Genomic DNA, 16,684 nt, shown 5'->3' with positions numbered 1-16,684 from the left:
ATGGTTGCCATTCTGAAAGCTTGGGCCAGTTTTAGAAGCACTCTTCAGAGGATTCCTCCTCCCTCTCGTGAAGAGATTGATAGGCAACCCATCATGTGGAATGACAATATTTTAGATGATCATGGCAGACCACTGGGTGCCTCACTCTACATGCAGTGGTCCAGGTCGGAGAGGGGACCGGCATCATCTATGGGGTCTTGGAAAGCTTTCCGCAGGCTTCCAGAGGAGACCAAATCAAGGTTGACAGGACATCTCAGAGGGAGTGCAGGGAGGATCTTGCAGATTGAGGCAACCCTTCCAGAGGTTTGGGTAGACACAGATGATATGCCACTCACTTCCTCCACTTGGGCAGGTACTTTTACGAGAGGCGGTGTTCCGCTTCAGGTTTTGGCCTTTCGAGATGCACAGGAGGATGCTTTAGTTTTTAGTGTCCAAGATGGAGGCAAATTGCTCAGGTCCACAGAGGACATCTTGCTTGAGTCTGCTTTTCAGCCTATCAGGGTTGTAGGTCTTTTGGTGCAGGGATCAGATTCAGAGTGGTTCCTAGACCCAAATCCCCTGCTACTCTCCACCGGGTCTTGGAGGCCTGGCTCTATGGGGGAGTTCCCATCAGGTATTTGAAGTGGGACCCCGGAGAGGGGGAGTGGATTGACGCAAGGCATCGAGAGAAGAGCATCCCCTTCTTTCGTTACACGGTCAGTAATGCCAGGAGATTTCAGCTCAGTAGTAGAAGTTGGAGACCTTTCAGTGTTCCTCATTGGGAGACATTTGATATCACTGTGGATCTGTAGACGTGCTTCTGGAGGAGACTCTGGAAATCCCACAGGAATAGAAAGATCACTATCTTCTTTTGGCTCTCCATCCATGGTGGGATTGTAGTGAACCTTTGGAGGTCCAGGTTCGGAGCCGACACTACTTGCATTCGCTGCCTCTCTGCTCTGGAGACTATTCAGCATTGCTTATGGGATTGCAGACAGGCAAGGATGATTTGGATGGGGGTAGCACGGATTTTCAGTCACTTTGCCCACTCCCCATTCTTTATGACATGGGGCTCAGTGGCTTGGCTTTCTTTTACAGGGCCTCAGGTATTGTATGAGAGATTTGACTCCTCTCGGGCCATTTCAGTTCGACGTCATCAGACTGAGTCCTGTTCGTTGGGGATATAGTACCATACCTTCCTTTTACAGCTGTACATGCCTCTGTGGATACTTCTTGGGAGATTCTAGCAAGCATAGCATCCTGGCATATCTAGAGAGCCAGATGCACAGAGGCTTTGGAGGGTACTCAGGTTCATCCCTCGCACACATTGGCTAGTATCTGGACAGACTATCTGGATAGACACCGTACATACTTTGATGGCCGTATGGACGGGTATGTAGGGAGACTCCCGTGCAGCCTCAGCTAGGAGGGCTTCTTTCTTTAGGGAATGGAAGGATTCTCCTTTCTTCTCTGAGACTACTACAGGGTTGAGGTGGCACTTTCAGCCTCAGCCTTAGTTGTTTTCCACCTCACTCTGAGGGGGTTTTTTATTTATCCTCATGATTTCGTGATGTATTCCGCTTTGAGCTTGCTCTCGCGGGTTTTTTCTCTTACTTAATAGAAGTCTCTTTCTTGAAAAAAAAAAAAAGGGCCCTGTTTTTGCTGTGCGACCATTGCTCTGCAGATCGGTGAAAAGTTACCGCAGAAATTGCATCGTATGCCTGTGTGCAAAGATATTGGGAGTTGCAAAATCATCCTTATTGCCTGTTCATGCAAAATCGTCACTAGGAAGTGACTGTGTGGTCAAATACCACTTTCGTCAGTTTTGCAAATTTACCCTTGTGAGGCAGAAGCTCTATTTTTTACAGTGACATAATATTCTGCAGTGTTCTGTAATGGCGTCTGATTCTCTTTCACAAATTGTCACTGAAAAGCTTGACAAGAATAACTTCCAAGCATGAAAGTTTAGAATGACGAATTTCCTTATGGGAAAAGGCTATTGGGAGTTCATTACAGGAAATGAACAAGAACCAGTTATTCCTAATGTTCCCAATCAACAAGAAATGCATGCATTTAAAGGATGGTATGAGAGAGCTATAAAAGTTATGTACTGGCTGTCTATCAGTATTTCAGTTTCTATGATTGTGTATATTCGGGATGCAAGTACGCCAAAGGAGGCATGGGATACTTTGGCAAAAATGTAGAGCACAAATACGCAAGCCAGGAAAATGCCGCTCAAGCAGGAGTTACACAATGTGCAGAGAGAAAATATGAGCATCAATGACTACCACATGAAGGTGAAGAAAATTGCAGATGCACTTGCTTCCATTGGGTCGCCAGTGGAAGATGATGATTTAATTTCTGTGACCTTAAATGGTCTAGGAAAGGATCATGCACAGTTCCGGACATCCATTGCCGTCCATGAAAAATTTTCTGATTTTGAGGAGTTGTTTGCTCTTCTAATTTCTGAAGAGAGAAATGGTGGTGCATCCTCTTCAGGAGGAACTTCAAAAGAAACTATCTTCTACTCAAATGCTGGAAGAGGTAGAGACAGACGTAGAGCAGGCCGATCTGGAGGCCGTGGTATAAATCAGAATATGCAACAAACTCAAGAAAACCAGTCCTATGGAGGAGGACGTGGTAACTCTAGAGGCAGGGGGAGCCAAAGAGGTCGTGGTGGATGGCAGAGAGGCCAAAATGCAAACAGCAATGTTGAATGCTACTACTGTGGTAAAATGGGTCATATGGCTAAAGACTGCTATAAAAAGCAGAATGACATCATGAATGGAAGATCACAGCAAGGGAATTATGCATCTTCTAGTAGACAGGGTGATGACAAAAATGAGCATCTGTTTATGATGCAGCACATAACCAATTCTGTGACAAGTGTAGAAGAAAGCAATGATGTGTGGTATGTTGACTCAGGTGCGTCAAACCACATGACAGGTCATGCAGAATGGATGCAGGATGCAAGGAAAATAGAAAGACCAGGATTTGTGGATACTGGTGATGATACTGCACATCCTATTGTGTAGATTGGTAAAATTCCTTTGTCTATGCAGGATGGGAAGAAGAAATGCTTGTCTGATGTATTTCATGTCCCGAATATCACCAAGAACCTAGTTTCTGTTGGTCAAATGGTTGAGCAGGGCTTGCAGGTCAGATTTAATCCTCATGGATGCTTTGTTGAGGATATGAAAAATAACGGTCGCTCGATAGCAAAAGGATATGAAAAATAACGGACATGCCTGAATTGAGTGCAACAATGTTTGTACATGGGACCGGTGTAGTTGCAGATATTGATATCTGGCATAAACGCATTGGTCATGTTAATGTACAATGACTTAAATCAATGCAGGTCCGAAATATCTGAAAGGCATGCATGGTCTCAATTACTGATGCATCTGGATTTGGTGGACCTTTGGAAGGAATTGCAGCCTTTGTCACCTGGATACACATTCCAACATAATGCTCTTTCTTCTTATCAAGCACGTCTGGATCGATGGTATAGTGTAGCTCTGCAACAAAATGGGGATTTCACATGCAAAATGTGGATTGACTATGTCTTTGTGCATTCAGATCATGCACCTCTATGGTTGCGGTTATCCTTTCATGATATGCCAGATGATAGATTGCCACAAAGGCGCCATCTGATCGTGAACAATAGCTACTTGCAACATGCTGTGTTCAATGCCATGGTAACTGAAGCATCTCACTCTCTGTCTTCTCGCAGCCATGTTCATATTGATGACTGGGATTCTTTTGTTTCCAAAATGCAAGTTGTGATAAGAAATTACGGCAAGTCTTACATGAAGATTCTGAGGGAAACTATTGCTTAGTCCTGGCATAAGCCCTCTCACAACGAACTTGCAGAGTAAAGCTCTACACTATAGATCTGCATCGATGATATTCAAACCCCCTTCTCTTGTAGGAAGAATCAAGGTCTCCCAAGCCAGCCTGGCTGTAACATCAGTTGTGCCATCTAGACCACTCCATAAAAAGTTTTGTACAGTCCTCTTAAGCTTAGTGATACAATCCCTAGAGTGGCACCAACAAGAGCATACAAACCATGCTGTGGCTAGAAGAGCCTGGTTAACCACCACCAACCTAGAGGCCAAGTCAAGTTTGGCTGAGCTCCAGAAAAGGAGCTTTCTTCGGATGCTTTCCAACACCGGAGCAAACTGTTGTGAGGGAGAGATGCCCACCCCAACCTGGCAGCCCAAATATCTGACGGAGAAGCCCCTCTGTACCCAAGTGAAGCCAATATCATTACCCCAATCCGGGGTGTCATCCTTGCAAATCCAAAAACCACTGGATTTATGCCAATTAATGTGTGCACCTGCAGCCGTGCAAAACAAATCCAAGGCTGTCCAGAAGGAAGTGAGTGTCCTGGGGGAGGCATCCAAAAAAACAGCCGTGTCATCTGCCAACTCACTATCCAGGAGCTCTTCTTCCCGGCGGATAGGAAGCCTCAGCCCATAAATATCAGCTTGAGATCCAATGTAGATACTCATAGCTTCCGCCACAAACAGAAAAAGAAACGGGGCAAGAGGACATCCCTGGCGGACGGATCTGGAAATCTGAAACCTGTCCCCTCTTACCCCCCCAATGAGCAACTGGCTATGGGCTGATTTGTAGAGAGAGGATACTCCTCTAATCCATGCATCTGAAAAACCAAAGCGAGATAGAGTACCCTCTAAGAAATCCCAGTCTACTCTGTCGTAAGTTTTCTCAAAGTCCAAGAGTAGAATGGCCAATCTTTGGCGGCTCTGCATGGCCCATTCTGAGGCCTCCCAAAATGAGAAAATATTATCAAAAATACTTCTGCCATGCACAAACCCTATCTGCATGTCATGAATCAAATCTAGAAGAAAAACCTATAGCCGCAGATTGATGGCTTTCGCCAGAATCTTGTAAAAAGTGCCCAAAAGAGTGATGGGTCTCCATTGAGACACAAGATTCCTATTACTCCCCTTTGGGATGAGATGAATGAGACCATCTGTAAGTGAGTCCGGCATCTCACCAGAGTCCCACACGCCCTACAGGGCTGATGTAATGTGATCACCAATCTGCTCCCAAAAGTAATAAAAAAGGAGGGGTTAAGTCCATCTGAACCTGGGCACTTGCCCTTGTGAAGGGCAAGTAATGCAGTCTTCAATTCTGCATTGGTGAAAGGTGCATCCAGAGAAACATACATCTCATCCTTCACCAATACAGGGATACACTACCAAATAACCTCTCTGGCATCATCAATGGCCTGTGTGCTTGGATCTGCAGTAAGAAGGGATGCAAAAAAATCTGAAGCTACACGCATGACAGCATCAGGATCTCTGACTGTAACACCCCGTCTGAGTCAACAAGTTGCGAAACACTATCTCTACTATGTCTGGGCCCATGAGTAGAGAAAAAGTGTTTGTTGACCCTGCCACCCATCTGAATCCAAAAGGATTCATGTGCATGAAAGGCATACACTGCTCTCTAATCCAACAATGTCTGCAAATGAGCCCTTGCTACAGCAAGGTGCTCTTGAATCCAAGCATCTGTGGGCCTCTTCTGCTCTTCCCTCTAAAGGGATGCTAACTGTTGGCGTATACCAATCTCACGTCTCCTAGAATCAGCGATTGTATGATAATAGTCACTATTTCCGGATAAGGCTGCAGCTACCTGAGATGGATGGACAGCTCCACCCTGTATGTGAGAAACCCAAATTTGTAAAATATCCTCCGTGAGACTCTCCTCTGCATAAAAAGCATCCGGAATCCTGACACTGGCAGAGCGTCCCCTCCGATGAGGCTCAAGAATTTGCAACACCACTGGAAAATGATCTGAGGTGGAAACCCCAGTAGAAATGCATACAGATCCTCCTCTATCAAGTGCCCAATCGTCTACATAAAATCTGTCAATCTGTGCATGAATGGGCATGTGTATTCTTCTGTTCGACCAAGAGTAGAGGAGTGACTGTGGCATAATATGAAAGGCATCATCCAACCAAGTGTCTCTGCCACTGAACTAAAAGAGGAAGGCATCCCAGGCTGCCCTCTCCAAAGAATGAATTCCACCCTGTCTGCCTCCCTTTTTGTTTGAAGGCAACTCAACCATGTTGAACTCGCCACCAATGATCCAAGAATCTGCAATGGGGGCCCAAGAGAATAACTCCTTCCAAAAGGAGATCCGATCCCCTTTGTTGTTGGGAGCATAAAGATTGAGAAGACCAATCTTACGCCCTCCAATCAAAATATTGATCCATTGAGCTCTAGAAGGGGAGATAATACCATGACCAGCAACCAAGGGGAGAATCGAAAGAGAGACCAAAATGCAAGTACCTCCCCTTGTGCCCATAGCAAGCGACCATAAGGTATGTCCTGAAAGCACTTTGCCAGACTTAGAGCAATCACTGGCATCCAGCTTGTGTTCCTGGATAAAAAGAATATCAATAGCACCTCCAGTGACGCCTGGATGAAGTTGGTTCTGGATCAGCTGCCTACGGCGACGGTGTGGAACTCCGCCTAGGCCTTGTATGTTCCAGCCGACTATCCTCATCGACAGGAGGATGCTGGATGGAAAGGCTTATCCGATCTAGTAGAGGAGACCAACTTTCCCTAGGCACTCCTGCTGAGGGCAGGAAACTCAACAAGTGAAAGGATCCCCACACCTGCTGAAAGGGAGGCCCTGTCAGAAGGAATCCCAATGACCGGGACCCCTAAGGTGGAGGGCACAATCTCCTCATCATTCATGAAAGTCGCCAAATCTGCCAGTGCCGAAAAAGAATTCCTAATAAGCAAGTGTGGTCGAGGAGTGCGAAGAAGACCTGCACTCCTGGAAGATGGAGGAGAACAACCTGCCAGGCCTCTATCAGCAGAACTGGAGCTCGGGGTTGAGGAGGCCTGTGGCTGGGGTGAAGAGGAATCAGGAGCCCTCATCTGCGCCTGCACTTTCTCGGTTGTCCTGACTCTAGCAGGAATAGTCTGCGAGGAAGAAGTACTTGTAGTCCCCTCATGGTCAGAGACCAAAGTGACTGGGGCAGGTGGATCTAAAGGCCCCTCATGATGTGGAACTGTAGTATCTGGGGCTGCAGCAACATCCATCTCTGGAGTCTGGAAGGCGTCTGTCTGAACAGGATCAAAAGTCTCCTCCTGAGGTAGGGGAGCCGCTTTGATAGGTCTCCATCGTGGTACTGGGTGTGCTGCGGGCATTGGGCACCTTATTGCCCCTAGTGGTCTTGGGGTGCGCGAAGCAGGGCGCCTTGTTGCTCTTGGTGTTCCGGGAGTGCGTGGTACAGGGTGCTGGGGAGGTGCAGTCGTGGTAGTACGTGAAGGAGCCGCACCAGAAGACTTCTTGGGTCTTTTTCTCTTCCTTGGGTAGTCTCTAGCAAAGTGCCCAAGGGTCCTGCAAATCCTGCGCTGGTCCTGTCTACTTGAAATCTCGACTCTCTGTCAAAAGAGAGAGCCGTCTGGATGGTGAAGCATAATGTGGTCATCTGAGATGTTAGGGTAAGAGACAATGACCCTAACACGAGGCACCCCGTCTGCACTGACTACCTCTGCCGAGGAAGAAGGCATGCCAGGAAGGGAGGGGATCTCCGTGACCACTCCGAATGTGGCAAGTAGTCGATGGTAGACCTGAGGAAGACCAGGAAACCTAATGAACATTGATGTGACCTGCCTGTCCTCCTCAACCGGATGAAAGCCCAAGGTGTAGGGCAAAAGAAAGATCCTCCTCGAACCCAAAGCCAGGGGATTAGCTTTGAGAACAAGGGCTGTGGACTCGTGGGAGTCAAAAACTTTGATCTCGGTACACTTCGGTGATTGCTTCGATTGGTGCGCCATCTCTGCTACTCATTACCTCTCCAAATATGCATGAGCCACTGAGCTGAGCTGCCCTCAATTTGCTCCTGATTTGTGGGTGCTCCCGATTTGTTAGTGCTCACGAATCTGATTTGAGCTGCCCACGATTTGCATCTTCAACTGGGCAGCTCGCTTGAACACTTTTGCTCATTTTTTTGAGCCTCTTCTGCACATTTGGTGACTCTCCGATCGGCACATTGAGAATCCTGCCTTAGTAGCTGCTCCTATGACCTTCATCGATACATCATTCGAGGGCATTCTTGCCTGGTTCTTCACCGACATACCTCTTTGCATCAGGGTGTGCACAATCTTGTGCAGTAGCTACTTCGAGCTCATGGGTTCTCTGCCCTTGCTATGCATAAAATGAATGAAATTTTTTATACATTTTATATGTTTGAGTTAAAGGTTCTCTGCCTTGAGTAGTCCCTCTAAAATGAATGTTTGAAGAGTTAATAAAGGTCCTCTGCCTTGGATTGTCCTCCGAAAATGATGTATTTCTTTTATGGTGTGCGACTCCTATTTCTAGTTAGTCCCTAGAGTTAAGAGGGGGATGTACTGTGGGAGCCATGTATTGGCTTTGATAGGTCTATTTGTTTATCAGGCCTGGCTTGAGAGTTCCAGGATATTGGTGCATTGGTCTCCTAGACCTCTGAGTTGGTCATGCATCCATGCATGATGAGCCTCTGAGCCATGCTAGATGAGCTTTCTATTATGCTCACTAGCCTCTGAGCCATGCTCACTTGCCTCTGAGATTGTGTAAGAACCATGTCTAGTTCTAGACCGGCATGCACAGTTTTGATGACCGTCACTATCATGTTCTGTTCTTGGTTCCATTCTAGTAGTCTCTGACCTTGCCTTCATGGGGGGGTGTTGGAATATGAAGCCAAAGTGAGTCAAAAATGAGTGTACTAGGGATCATCTTGAGCAGCCTCCTCCAGGACGGTTACTTTTCTCAGAGATCGGAGAGAATCTCTCTTCTTTGCTAAGACTTCTACAGGGTTGAGTTGGCAAGCCTTCGTTTCTTTCTACCTCATTCCTTTGAGGTGTTTTTTATTACATGCTTAGCATATTGTATTTCCGCACAGAGCTTGCTCTAGCGAGTTTCTTTCTTACTTAATAGAAGTCTCTTTTTTGCACAAAAAAAAAAGAGTGTAGTAGGTGTCTAGGGGGTGTTTTATAGTCTTGTGAGTCCTATGGATACCACATGTCATATTGGGAGTTATCCCATATGCATAGGTGTTCATATGTGTGTGTGTGATCTTATATAAGAGTTGTACTTGTCTAGTGTCAAAGTCAAGTATCAAGCTACAAGCTCTTTGGTCTACATGCGAGTACTCTCATTTTCGTTCATTGCTCTAGTCATTTCATTTCCATTTCATTATGTCTCCTTTTGAGTATCACTTCCTCTCTCCCTAGCCTACCCTCTCTCTCTTCCTCTTTCCACCATGCTCCTTTAGATCCTTCCACACTAAGCTGCCCGGGAAGGAAGGAGGAGGAGGAGAGAGGGAGGGCTGCCAGGAAGGAGAAGGTCGCCGGGAGGAGGAGACGGAGAGAAGGGAGGGAGAAGGAGGGTGAGGGGCTGCCGGGGAGGAGAAGACGGAGAGGAGGGAGGGACAAGGAGGCTGAGGGGCTGCCGGGGAGGAGAAGACAGCCGGAAGGATTAGACAGAGAGGAGGGAGGCGAGAGGGAGAGGAGGCAGGGAGGGAGGAGGTGGAGAGGGGGTAGGTGGAGAGAGGAGAAGGAGAGGGGGTAGGGGGAGAGGAGGTGAGAAGAGGGAGGGGGAGGGGCGAGGAGGTGGGGAGGGGAGAGGAGAAAGGTGGGTAGAGGGGGGAGAGGAGGAGGGGAGGAAGAGGCCGGGAGGGGGAGTCGGGGAGGGGGTAGGGGGGAGGGAGGAGGCGAGGAGGGAGAGGAGGCGAGGAGGGAGAGGTGGAGGCAGGGAAGGGGGAGGCGGGGAGGGAGAGGCCAGGAGGGGGAGGCGGGGAAGGGAGGAAGGGTGAGAGTGCTCTCAACGGAAGCAAGAATGGAAGAGGGAGAGAGAGAAACAGAGAGCCACACAAGTTTTGGTGAGTGCAGAACACCCTAATCTTCTTTTTCATTCATTTATATATGCATTTGAGTATTGTACATAACCGGGGTAAAGGCACAGTGACCTTTAACCCCCACAACCTCCCACTTAAAGGACAATGTGCCTTTAAGGGAGAACAACCAGTGAGCATACTATCCAATGCCCATCAATACACGACAATACTCAAACCGCTGACTAGGTAGACTCTTCGTCAGCATATCTGCAGGGTTATCATCTATATGAACCTTGACAAGCTCTATGTGCTTGTCCTCAAGTACCTCCCTGATGAAATGGTACCTGACCTCAATGTGTTTGGTCTTTGCATGAAAGACCAGATTCCGTGCTAGCTGAATAGCACTCATGGAATCACTATGCAATGTCGGTACACTTGTATGAATCCCCAAATCTCCCACTAGTCGATCAAGCCATATAGCCTCCTTGCAACCCTTTGTGGCTGCAACATACTCAACCTCTGTGGTAGACAAAGAAACACACTTTTGTGCGCGAGACATCCACGAGACTGCACCACCTACAAAGGTGAACACATAACCAGAAGTGGATCTCCTACTATCCACATGCCCTGCATAGTTTGAATCTGTGTATCCAAGTACACGCATGTCTCCTTTACTAAAGTAGATGCACATCTCCTTGGTACCCTTCATGTACCTCATGATGCACTTAACTGCCTCCCAATGCCTCTTTCCTGGATTAGCCATATACCGGCTAACAACTCCCACTACAAATGCAATGTTTGGTCTAGTAGCTATCATAGCATACATAAGACTCTCAACTGCTGATGCATAATGAACCTTGGCCATCATGGCCCTTTCCTCATCTGATTTGGGACTATCTGTATGACTCAGTTTCACATATGGAGGCGATGGAGTACTCACTGCCTTCCCCCCCTCCATATTGAAACGTTGCAATACTTTTGTAACATACTCCTTCTGTGAAAGCCAAAGGAGTTTCCTACTCCGATCAGGCGTGATGCGCATACCAAGAATATGACCTGCAAGTCCCAAATCCTTCATATCAAAGGCCTCATGCAACTTGGCCTTTAATGCATCTAGCTCATAAGTATTCTTGCTAGCCAATAGCATATCATCCACATATAGTGCCAGGACTATCAGGCTATTATCCTTAGCCCTTTTAGTGTAGAGGCAGTGATCAATTTCACTCCTTCTAAAACCCTGGGACCGAATGAAAGCATCAAACTTTTGATACCATTCTCTAGGCGCTTGCTTAAGACCATAGAGACTCTTCTTCAGCTTGCAAACTAAATGCTCTTTTTCCTTTTCTTCAAAGCCTTCCGGCTGCACCATGTAAATTTCCTCATGTAAATCCACATGCAAGAAAGCTGTCTTGACATCCATATGCATAAGCTCCATATCCTCTGATGCCACTAGTCTAAGCATGCATCTAAGTGTAGTCATCTTCACAACCGGAGAGAATATCTCATCAAAGTCCACACCCTTCTCTTACTTGAACCCTTTAGCGATCAAACGGGCCTTGTACCTAGGCACATCATCACCTGTGACCTTCATCTTGTACACCCATTTACATGGCAATGCTTTCTTTCCATGTGGTAAAGAAACGAAGTCCCAAGTCTTATTCTTCATAAATGAACTCATCTCTGATTGCATAGCATACTCCCACTTGCGTTGATCCTCGCGCATCATAGCCTCTCTGTAGCAAGAAGGCTCCTTGCAATCAGTAAGCACCACATAGTCTACCCCTGGAACAAACCTATCAGGCGGTCTAGACACTCTAGATGATCTTCTCAAGGGTATTTCAGCTTGCTGTCCCACCTGCATATCAGCCACATTTGGCTCATCATTTCCACCAATAGATGATCCATTATCTACCCTTCATTGTATACCTGTGGGAGTACTTGGTGGTACCATTTCTTGCACATTTGGTGCATGGACAGCTTGCTGTCTATCAACATATGCAAGTGGATTCACATCCTGGAAAGTGATTCTCCTCATTTCAACATCCCTCATGGGTGTCTTATGCATCTTCTTCTCATTGAAGACTACATCATGCTGCGTATGATCTTGTTTGCTTCTGGATCCAAGAGACGATAGCCCATCTCTCCACTTTCACCATAACCCAGAAAGATGCATTTCCTAGACTTAGGATCTAGCTTCTTTCGAAGCTCTTTTGGAACATGTGCATATGCCTCACACCCAAATATACGCAAATGAGAGTAAGAGGACTTCTTGCCACTCCATGCCTCTTCAGGAATACCACCATCCAAACTCTTACTAGGTGATGTATTGGTCGCATGCACTACAGTCTTCATTGCCTCAGCCCAAAAACTACCATAAAGAATTGCATTGGAAAGCATGCATTGCAATCTTTCTTGAATGGTATGACTCATCTTTTCTGCAACTGGATTTTGCTCTGGAGTACGAGGGGATGTGAGCTCCCTCTTAATCCCACGTGTATCACAGAAATGCTGAAAGTCATGAGAGAGATACTCTCCACCGTTGTCAGTCCATAGGCATTTAAGCGTTCTACCTGACTGATTCTCAACCAAGGCCAGCCATTTCTAAAATACCTGGAACACATTACTCTTCCGAGCTATAGCATAAGCCCACACTTTCCTAGTTGCATCATCAATGAATGTCACATAGTATTCAGCCCGGCCTAATGACCGTGTAGGCATGGGACTACATACGTCTGAATGCACCAAATCAAGCTTTTCAAACTCTTTCTTTCCCCTTCTTTTATGGGCTGATTTAGTCTGCTTCCCATAGAGACAGTACTCACAAAATTCAAAATCAGAGAAACTCAAATGCGGTACATAACCCAAACAGCATAAGAGTTTCATTCCATTCTAGCTCATGTGCCCCAACCTGCAATGCCACAAAGAAGTGCTTGGCTGCTCGGTTATTACAACAACATGATCAAACACCCTTGATACATGTAAGGGATACAAAGTCCCACACTTGGCACCCCTGGCCAAAAGCATAAAGCCGTTCTGAAATTTTCAACTCTGAAAGCCAAAAGTGGTGTGAAAACCAGCATCATCTAGCTGACCCACTGAAATAAGACTCTTGGTCAACTTAGGCACATGTCTCACATGTTTCAAAATAAATGCAGACCCATTTGCAAAAGAAAACTTTATGTCACCCACTCCCACTATGTCACATGCATAGTCATTTCCAAGATGCACACAACCTGTCTTTCCACCGTCATAAGTGGGGAACCATTCCCTATGGGGAGTAACATGGAATGAAGCACCAGAATCCAAAATCCAATCCTGGGAATATGCATCATCTGAAGTGGTAAGCAACTCTGCAGATAAACTAGACATGAAGAGAACGTCATTGTCACTATCATGTGTGACTACATTGATCTCCTCGATCTTCACTTTTCCTTTGTCCTCCCTTGAACTCTCTTCCTTTTGATTTGCATCCCAATTTGCATTCTTTTTCTTATCATTTTGCTCTCTTTTCAGCTTGTAGCAATCCTTTTTTATATGGCCCTTCTTGCCACAGTGGTAATACTCAATGTTCTGTGCCCTGGATTTGCTACGAGACTTCCCTCTTTCTTGGGACTTCCCCCTGAATTGTGATCTGCCCCTTTGCACATTTAAGGTTGCATCCTGCTTGTTGCCGTCCATAGACTTCTGTCTAATCTCCTCGGCCAACAAGCTACCCATAACATCATCAAATTTCAGTACTCCACCAGGTGCAGAGTTACTGACAGCTGTACGGAAGGTATCCCATGAGGAAGGCAATGAACATAAGAGAAATATTGCCTTAGTCTCCGCATCAAAATTCATCTTTTGAGTCTGAAGCTGGCTGCAAATAATATTGAATTCATTCAAGTGAGAAGCAATGGAGACCCCTTCCTTCATCTACAGCTCAGACAGCCTCTTCATGAGGTAAACTTTATTAGAGGCAGTTTCCTTCTCATATGTGGTACACAGTTTCTTTCACAAATCTTCCGTAGTCTACTTATTTACTACTGTGAAATAAACTGACTCTGCAAGATGAAGTCTAACAATAGACTTTGCTAATGCATCCAACTCATTCCAATCATCCTCAAACATATTTGCAGGCTTCGCTTCAATCCCTACCAAGGGTTTAATCTGCTTCTTTTGAATAAGCACATCCCTTATCTGTTCTTTCCACAAAGAAAAGTTTGTCCCATCAAACTTTTTAATGTTTAAAAACTCCTTTTCAGACATGGAAGAGGATGCCATGATGCAAATAAAGCAAAATCCCAAATGCTAGTGCCTGCAAGAGAGAATCACACAAAATACTAGGTGTACCCAAATGTGTATGCCACAATAGAGTAAAATATCACCAAAACTCAAAGCTCAAAGCATGAAAAGATGCATCTGGCTCATGTGCATATACTATGCATCCATATGAGCAAATCTCGCCCAAAAGAAAATGCCAACTACAATGGCAATCCAAAATGCCAATAAATGCCAAATGGCTCAAGCATAAACACCGTCCATGGGCATATGCATTACCAACATCTCATCCAAGAGAGCATAACACTATCAGTGCATCACTTGCAATGTGTCAAAGCTGTCCCTCAGCATAAAATAGCATCCATGTGCAAAGCGTCCATAAAAATAGCATCCCACAAGGCAATCTGGGCCTATCAGCGCATCTAATAAGGATCGCAATGCATCCAAATGGCCTATAAATCATCCACTGCAACCCAATGCACACCACAAATGAGTGCACATGGGCTCAAACTGCAACCAGAGTGATCTGCATAAGGTATGCTCAAGAAATCATGGTCCCACGGAAAAGACCACTACTGAAAATAGAACCTGAGATGCCTTAAAACATGGGCACCATTGCATAATCGGACTCAACAAGAAAATATGCAAATATCTCTTTTCTTCCGGAACTCCAAAATCCACGGAGTCAACACTTATCCACTGCCATGTGGCATAAATCTAAGGTTTCAAAACCTTGGAATGAAAAATGCATAACAGAGAGACGAAATCGAATACAAAAGAGATCTATAACTCTGAAAATACTCCACCGAATCGTGCAAGAACTGACACGTAAGGATTTTTGGGCGTTCGGAACGCAATGGGACAAATGGTTTTGAAAACCGTGGTCTCAATCACTGGGTCCAACACACGGACTGAAAAAAGTTTTTGGAAACAAAACTGTTTGTAAACTCCACCAGAGTGCGAATGATGAGCAACATAGAAGTTTTAGGACCTCTTGAGTCCATCGGAACTGACAGATCTGCAAATGGTTGCTCCAAACTTGAGTTCTAACACCCACGCAGAAAAACGTAGGAACTGACACAGTGAGTCAGAAATCCAATGAAAGGATCCCAGATTCAAGAATGAAGGTGTTTCCAAGCTCTTAAAGTGAAGTGGACACCAAAAGCAAGCAATAGTTGCCTTTACAAGTCAATACGGAGTCTCTATCGTCGAACGGAACAGGGAAAAGCTTAAAAAACGACTTTTTCTTTGAAAATACTTAACAGGCTCTCAAAACCACTTCGCAAAACCAAAGTGACTTTCCAAAGATTCCTCCAAGGTCTCTGCACACTTAGATGCAAGTAAAGTCACCCACAAAGCTTCCCACAGAGCTTCTCCTTTCTCCCACAGAGCTGCTGAGCTTCTAGGCATTCACGCACGCTCAACTGGATCACCCGGGCTCTGATACCAGTTGGCAGTGCTCTCAACGGAAGCAAGAATGGAAGAGGGAGAGAGAGAAACAGAGAGCCACACAAGTTTTGGCGGGTGCAAAACACCCTAATCTTCTTTTTCATTCATTTATATATGCATTTGAGTATTGTACATAACCGGGGTAAAGGCACAGTGACCTTTAACCCCCACAAAGGGGGAGGCGGAGAAGTGGCTGAGGGGAGGGCTGAGAGAAGGAGGGGGGGGCTGAGAGAGGGAGGGGAGGGCTGAGGGGGAGGGGCTGAAGGGAGAGGGCAGGTTGTGTTCACAATCCATCCCTACTTTGTTCCTACATAAGTCCATTGTTAGGGATATTGCCTTAGGCTCTAAGCATTGGAAACTCTTGTTGCCAGAAGGTGCTTTGAGAAATACAAGTCACACAAGGGGGCCTTGGCCATAGCCTCATTGGTGGCTTTTTTCAAAGGACCTTCTTATAGGAAAGGTGTTTCCACTAATAAGGATCTTGATGAGAGTGTGACATTACAAGGGTCGTATGTTGGGGCAGCCCACACACATCAGCTAGGCATAGTGGGATAGTGGACCTGCTAGATCTATGGGGACTGCAGCTAGCTCCCCCAGCAAACCTAGGAGTGGATAAGAGCACTAGCGTACTTGGAAGGGACTAGAATTAGGATGGTAGAGCTTAGTGCAGCCATTATGGAGATATGGCGGCAAGGGCTTATTAGGGTCCTAGATGCCATTAATCCCTCATCATTCGGGATGTGGACCAGAGATCCCACACCTTTTTGTATAGAGAGGAGTATTATCAATGGTACTTATAGTTGTGGGAGGGCAGGCCATTGAGAGAGGTTCAAGGGGATCCTAGAGAGTGGTTTGGTCATCCAAGATGGGACATTTAGAGCGGATGGTAGATGTGAGAGCGGTAGGCATTAAGGTAAGGGGTGAAAGGTAAGTTGAGACTTGGTCAAAGGTGTAGCTGTTTGGAAAACACGTGGAGGGTGAGGGGTTATATGTGATAGAGGGATTTACTTAAAACGGAGAGGTACGTGAGAAATGTCTAGAGAATTGGAGGTGGTAGGGGTTTGGATGTATGAGAATTTGCAGCCTGAAGGGTGTGGTGTAGAGTTTTGTTGAATTGAATGAATATACAGCTTT

General features: G+C 45.9%; 1 protein-coding gene across 1 annotated transcript in view; it reads right to left on the bottom strand.

The window, feature by feature from the left end:
* LOC147894679 (callose synthase 9-like) overlaps positions 1-16,684 on the bottom strand; it is a 433,662-nt gene that overhangs the window by 302,942 nt on the left and 114,036 nt on the right. The window lies entirely within an intron of this gene.

The sequence above is a fragment of the Dipteris shenzhenensis genome, chromosome 14 (assembly GCF_047967505.1).
Source record: "Dipteris shenzhenensis isolate YYH24624 ecotype China chromosome 14, Dip_SZ_1.0, whole genome shotgun sequence".
Classification (NCBI taxonomy): Eukaryota; Viridiplantae; Streptophyta; class Polypodiopsida; order Gleicheniales; family Dipteridaceae; genus Dipteris; species Dipteris shenzhenensis.
Note: the sequence above shows the minus strand (reverse complement) of the source record. Positions and strands in the feature narration are given on the sequence as shown.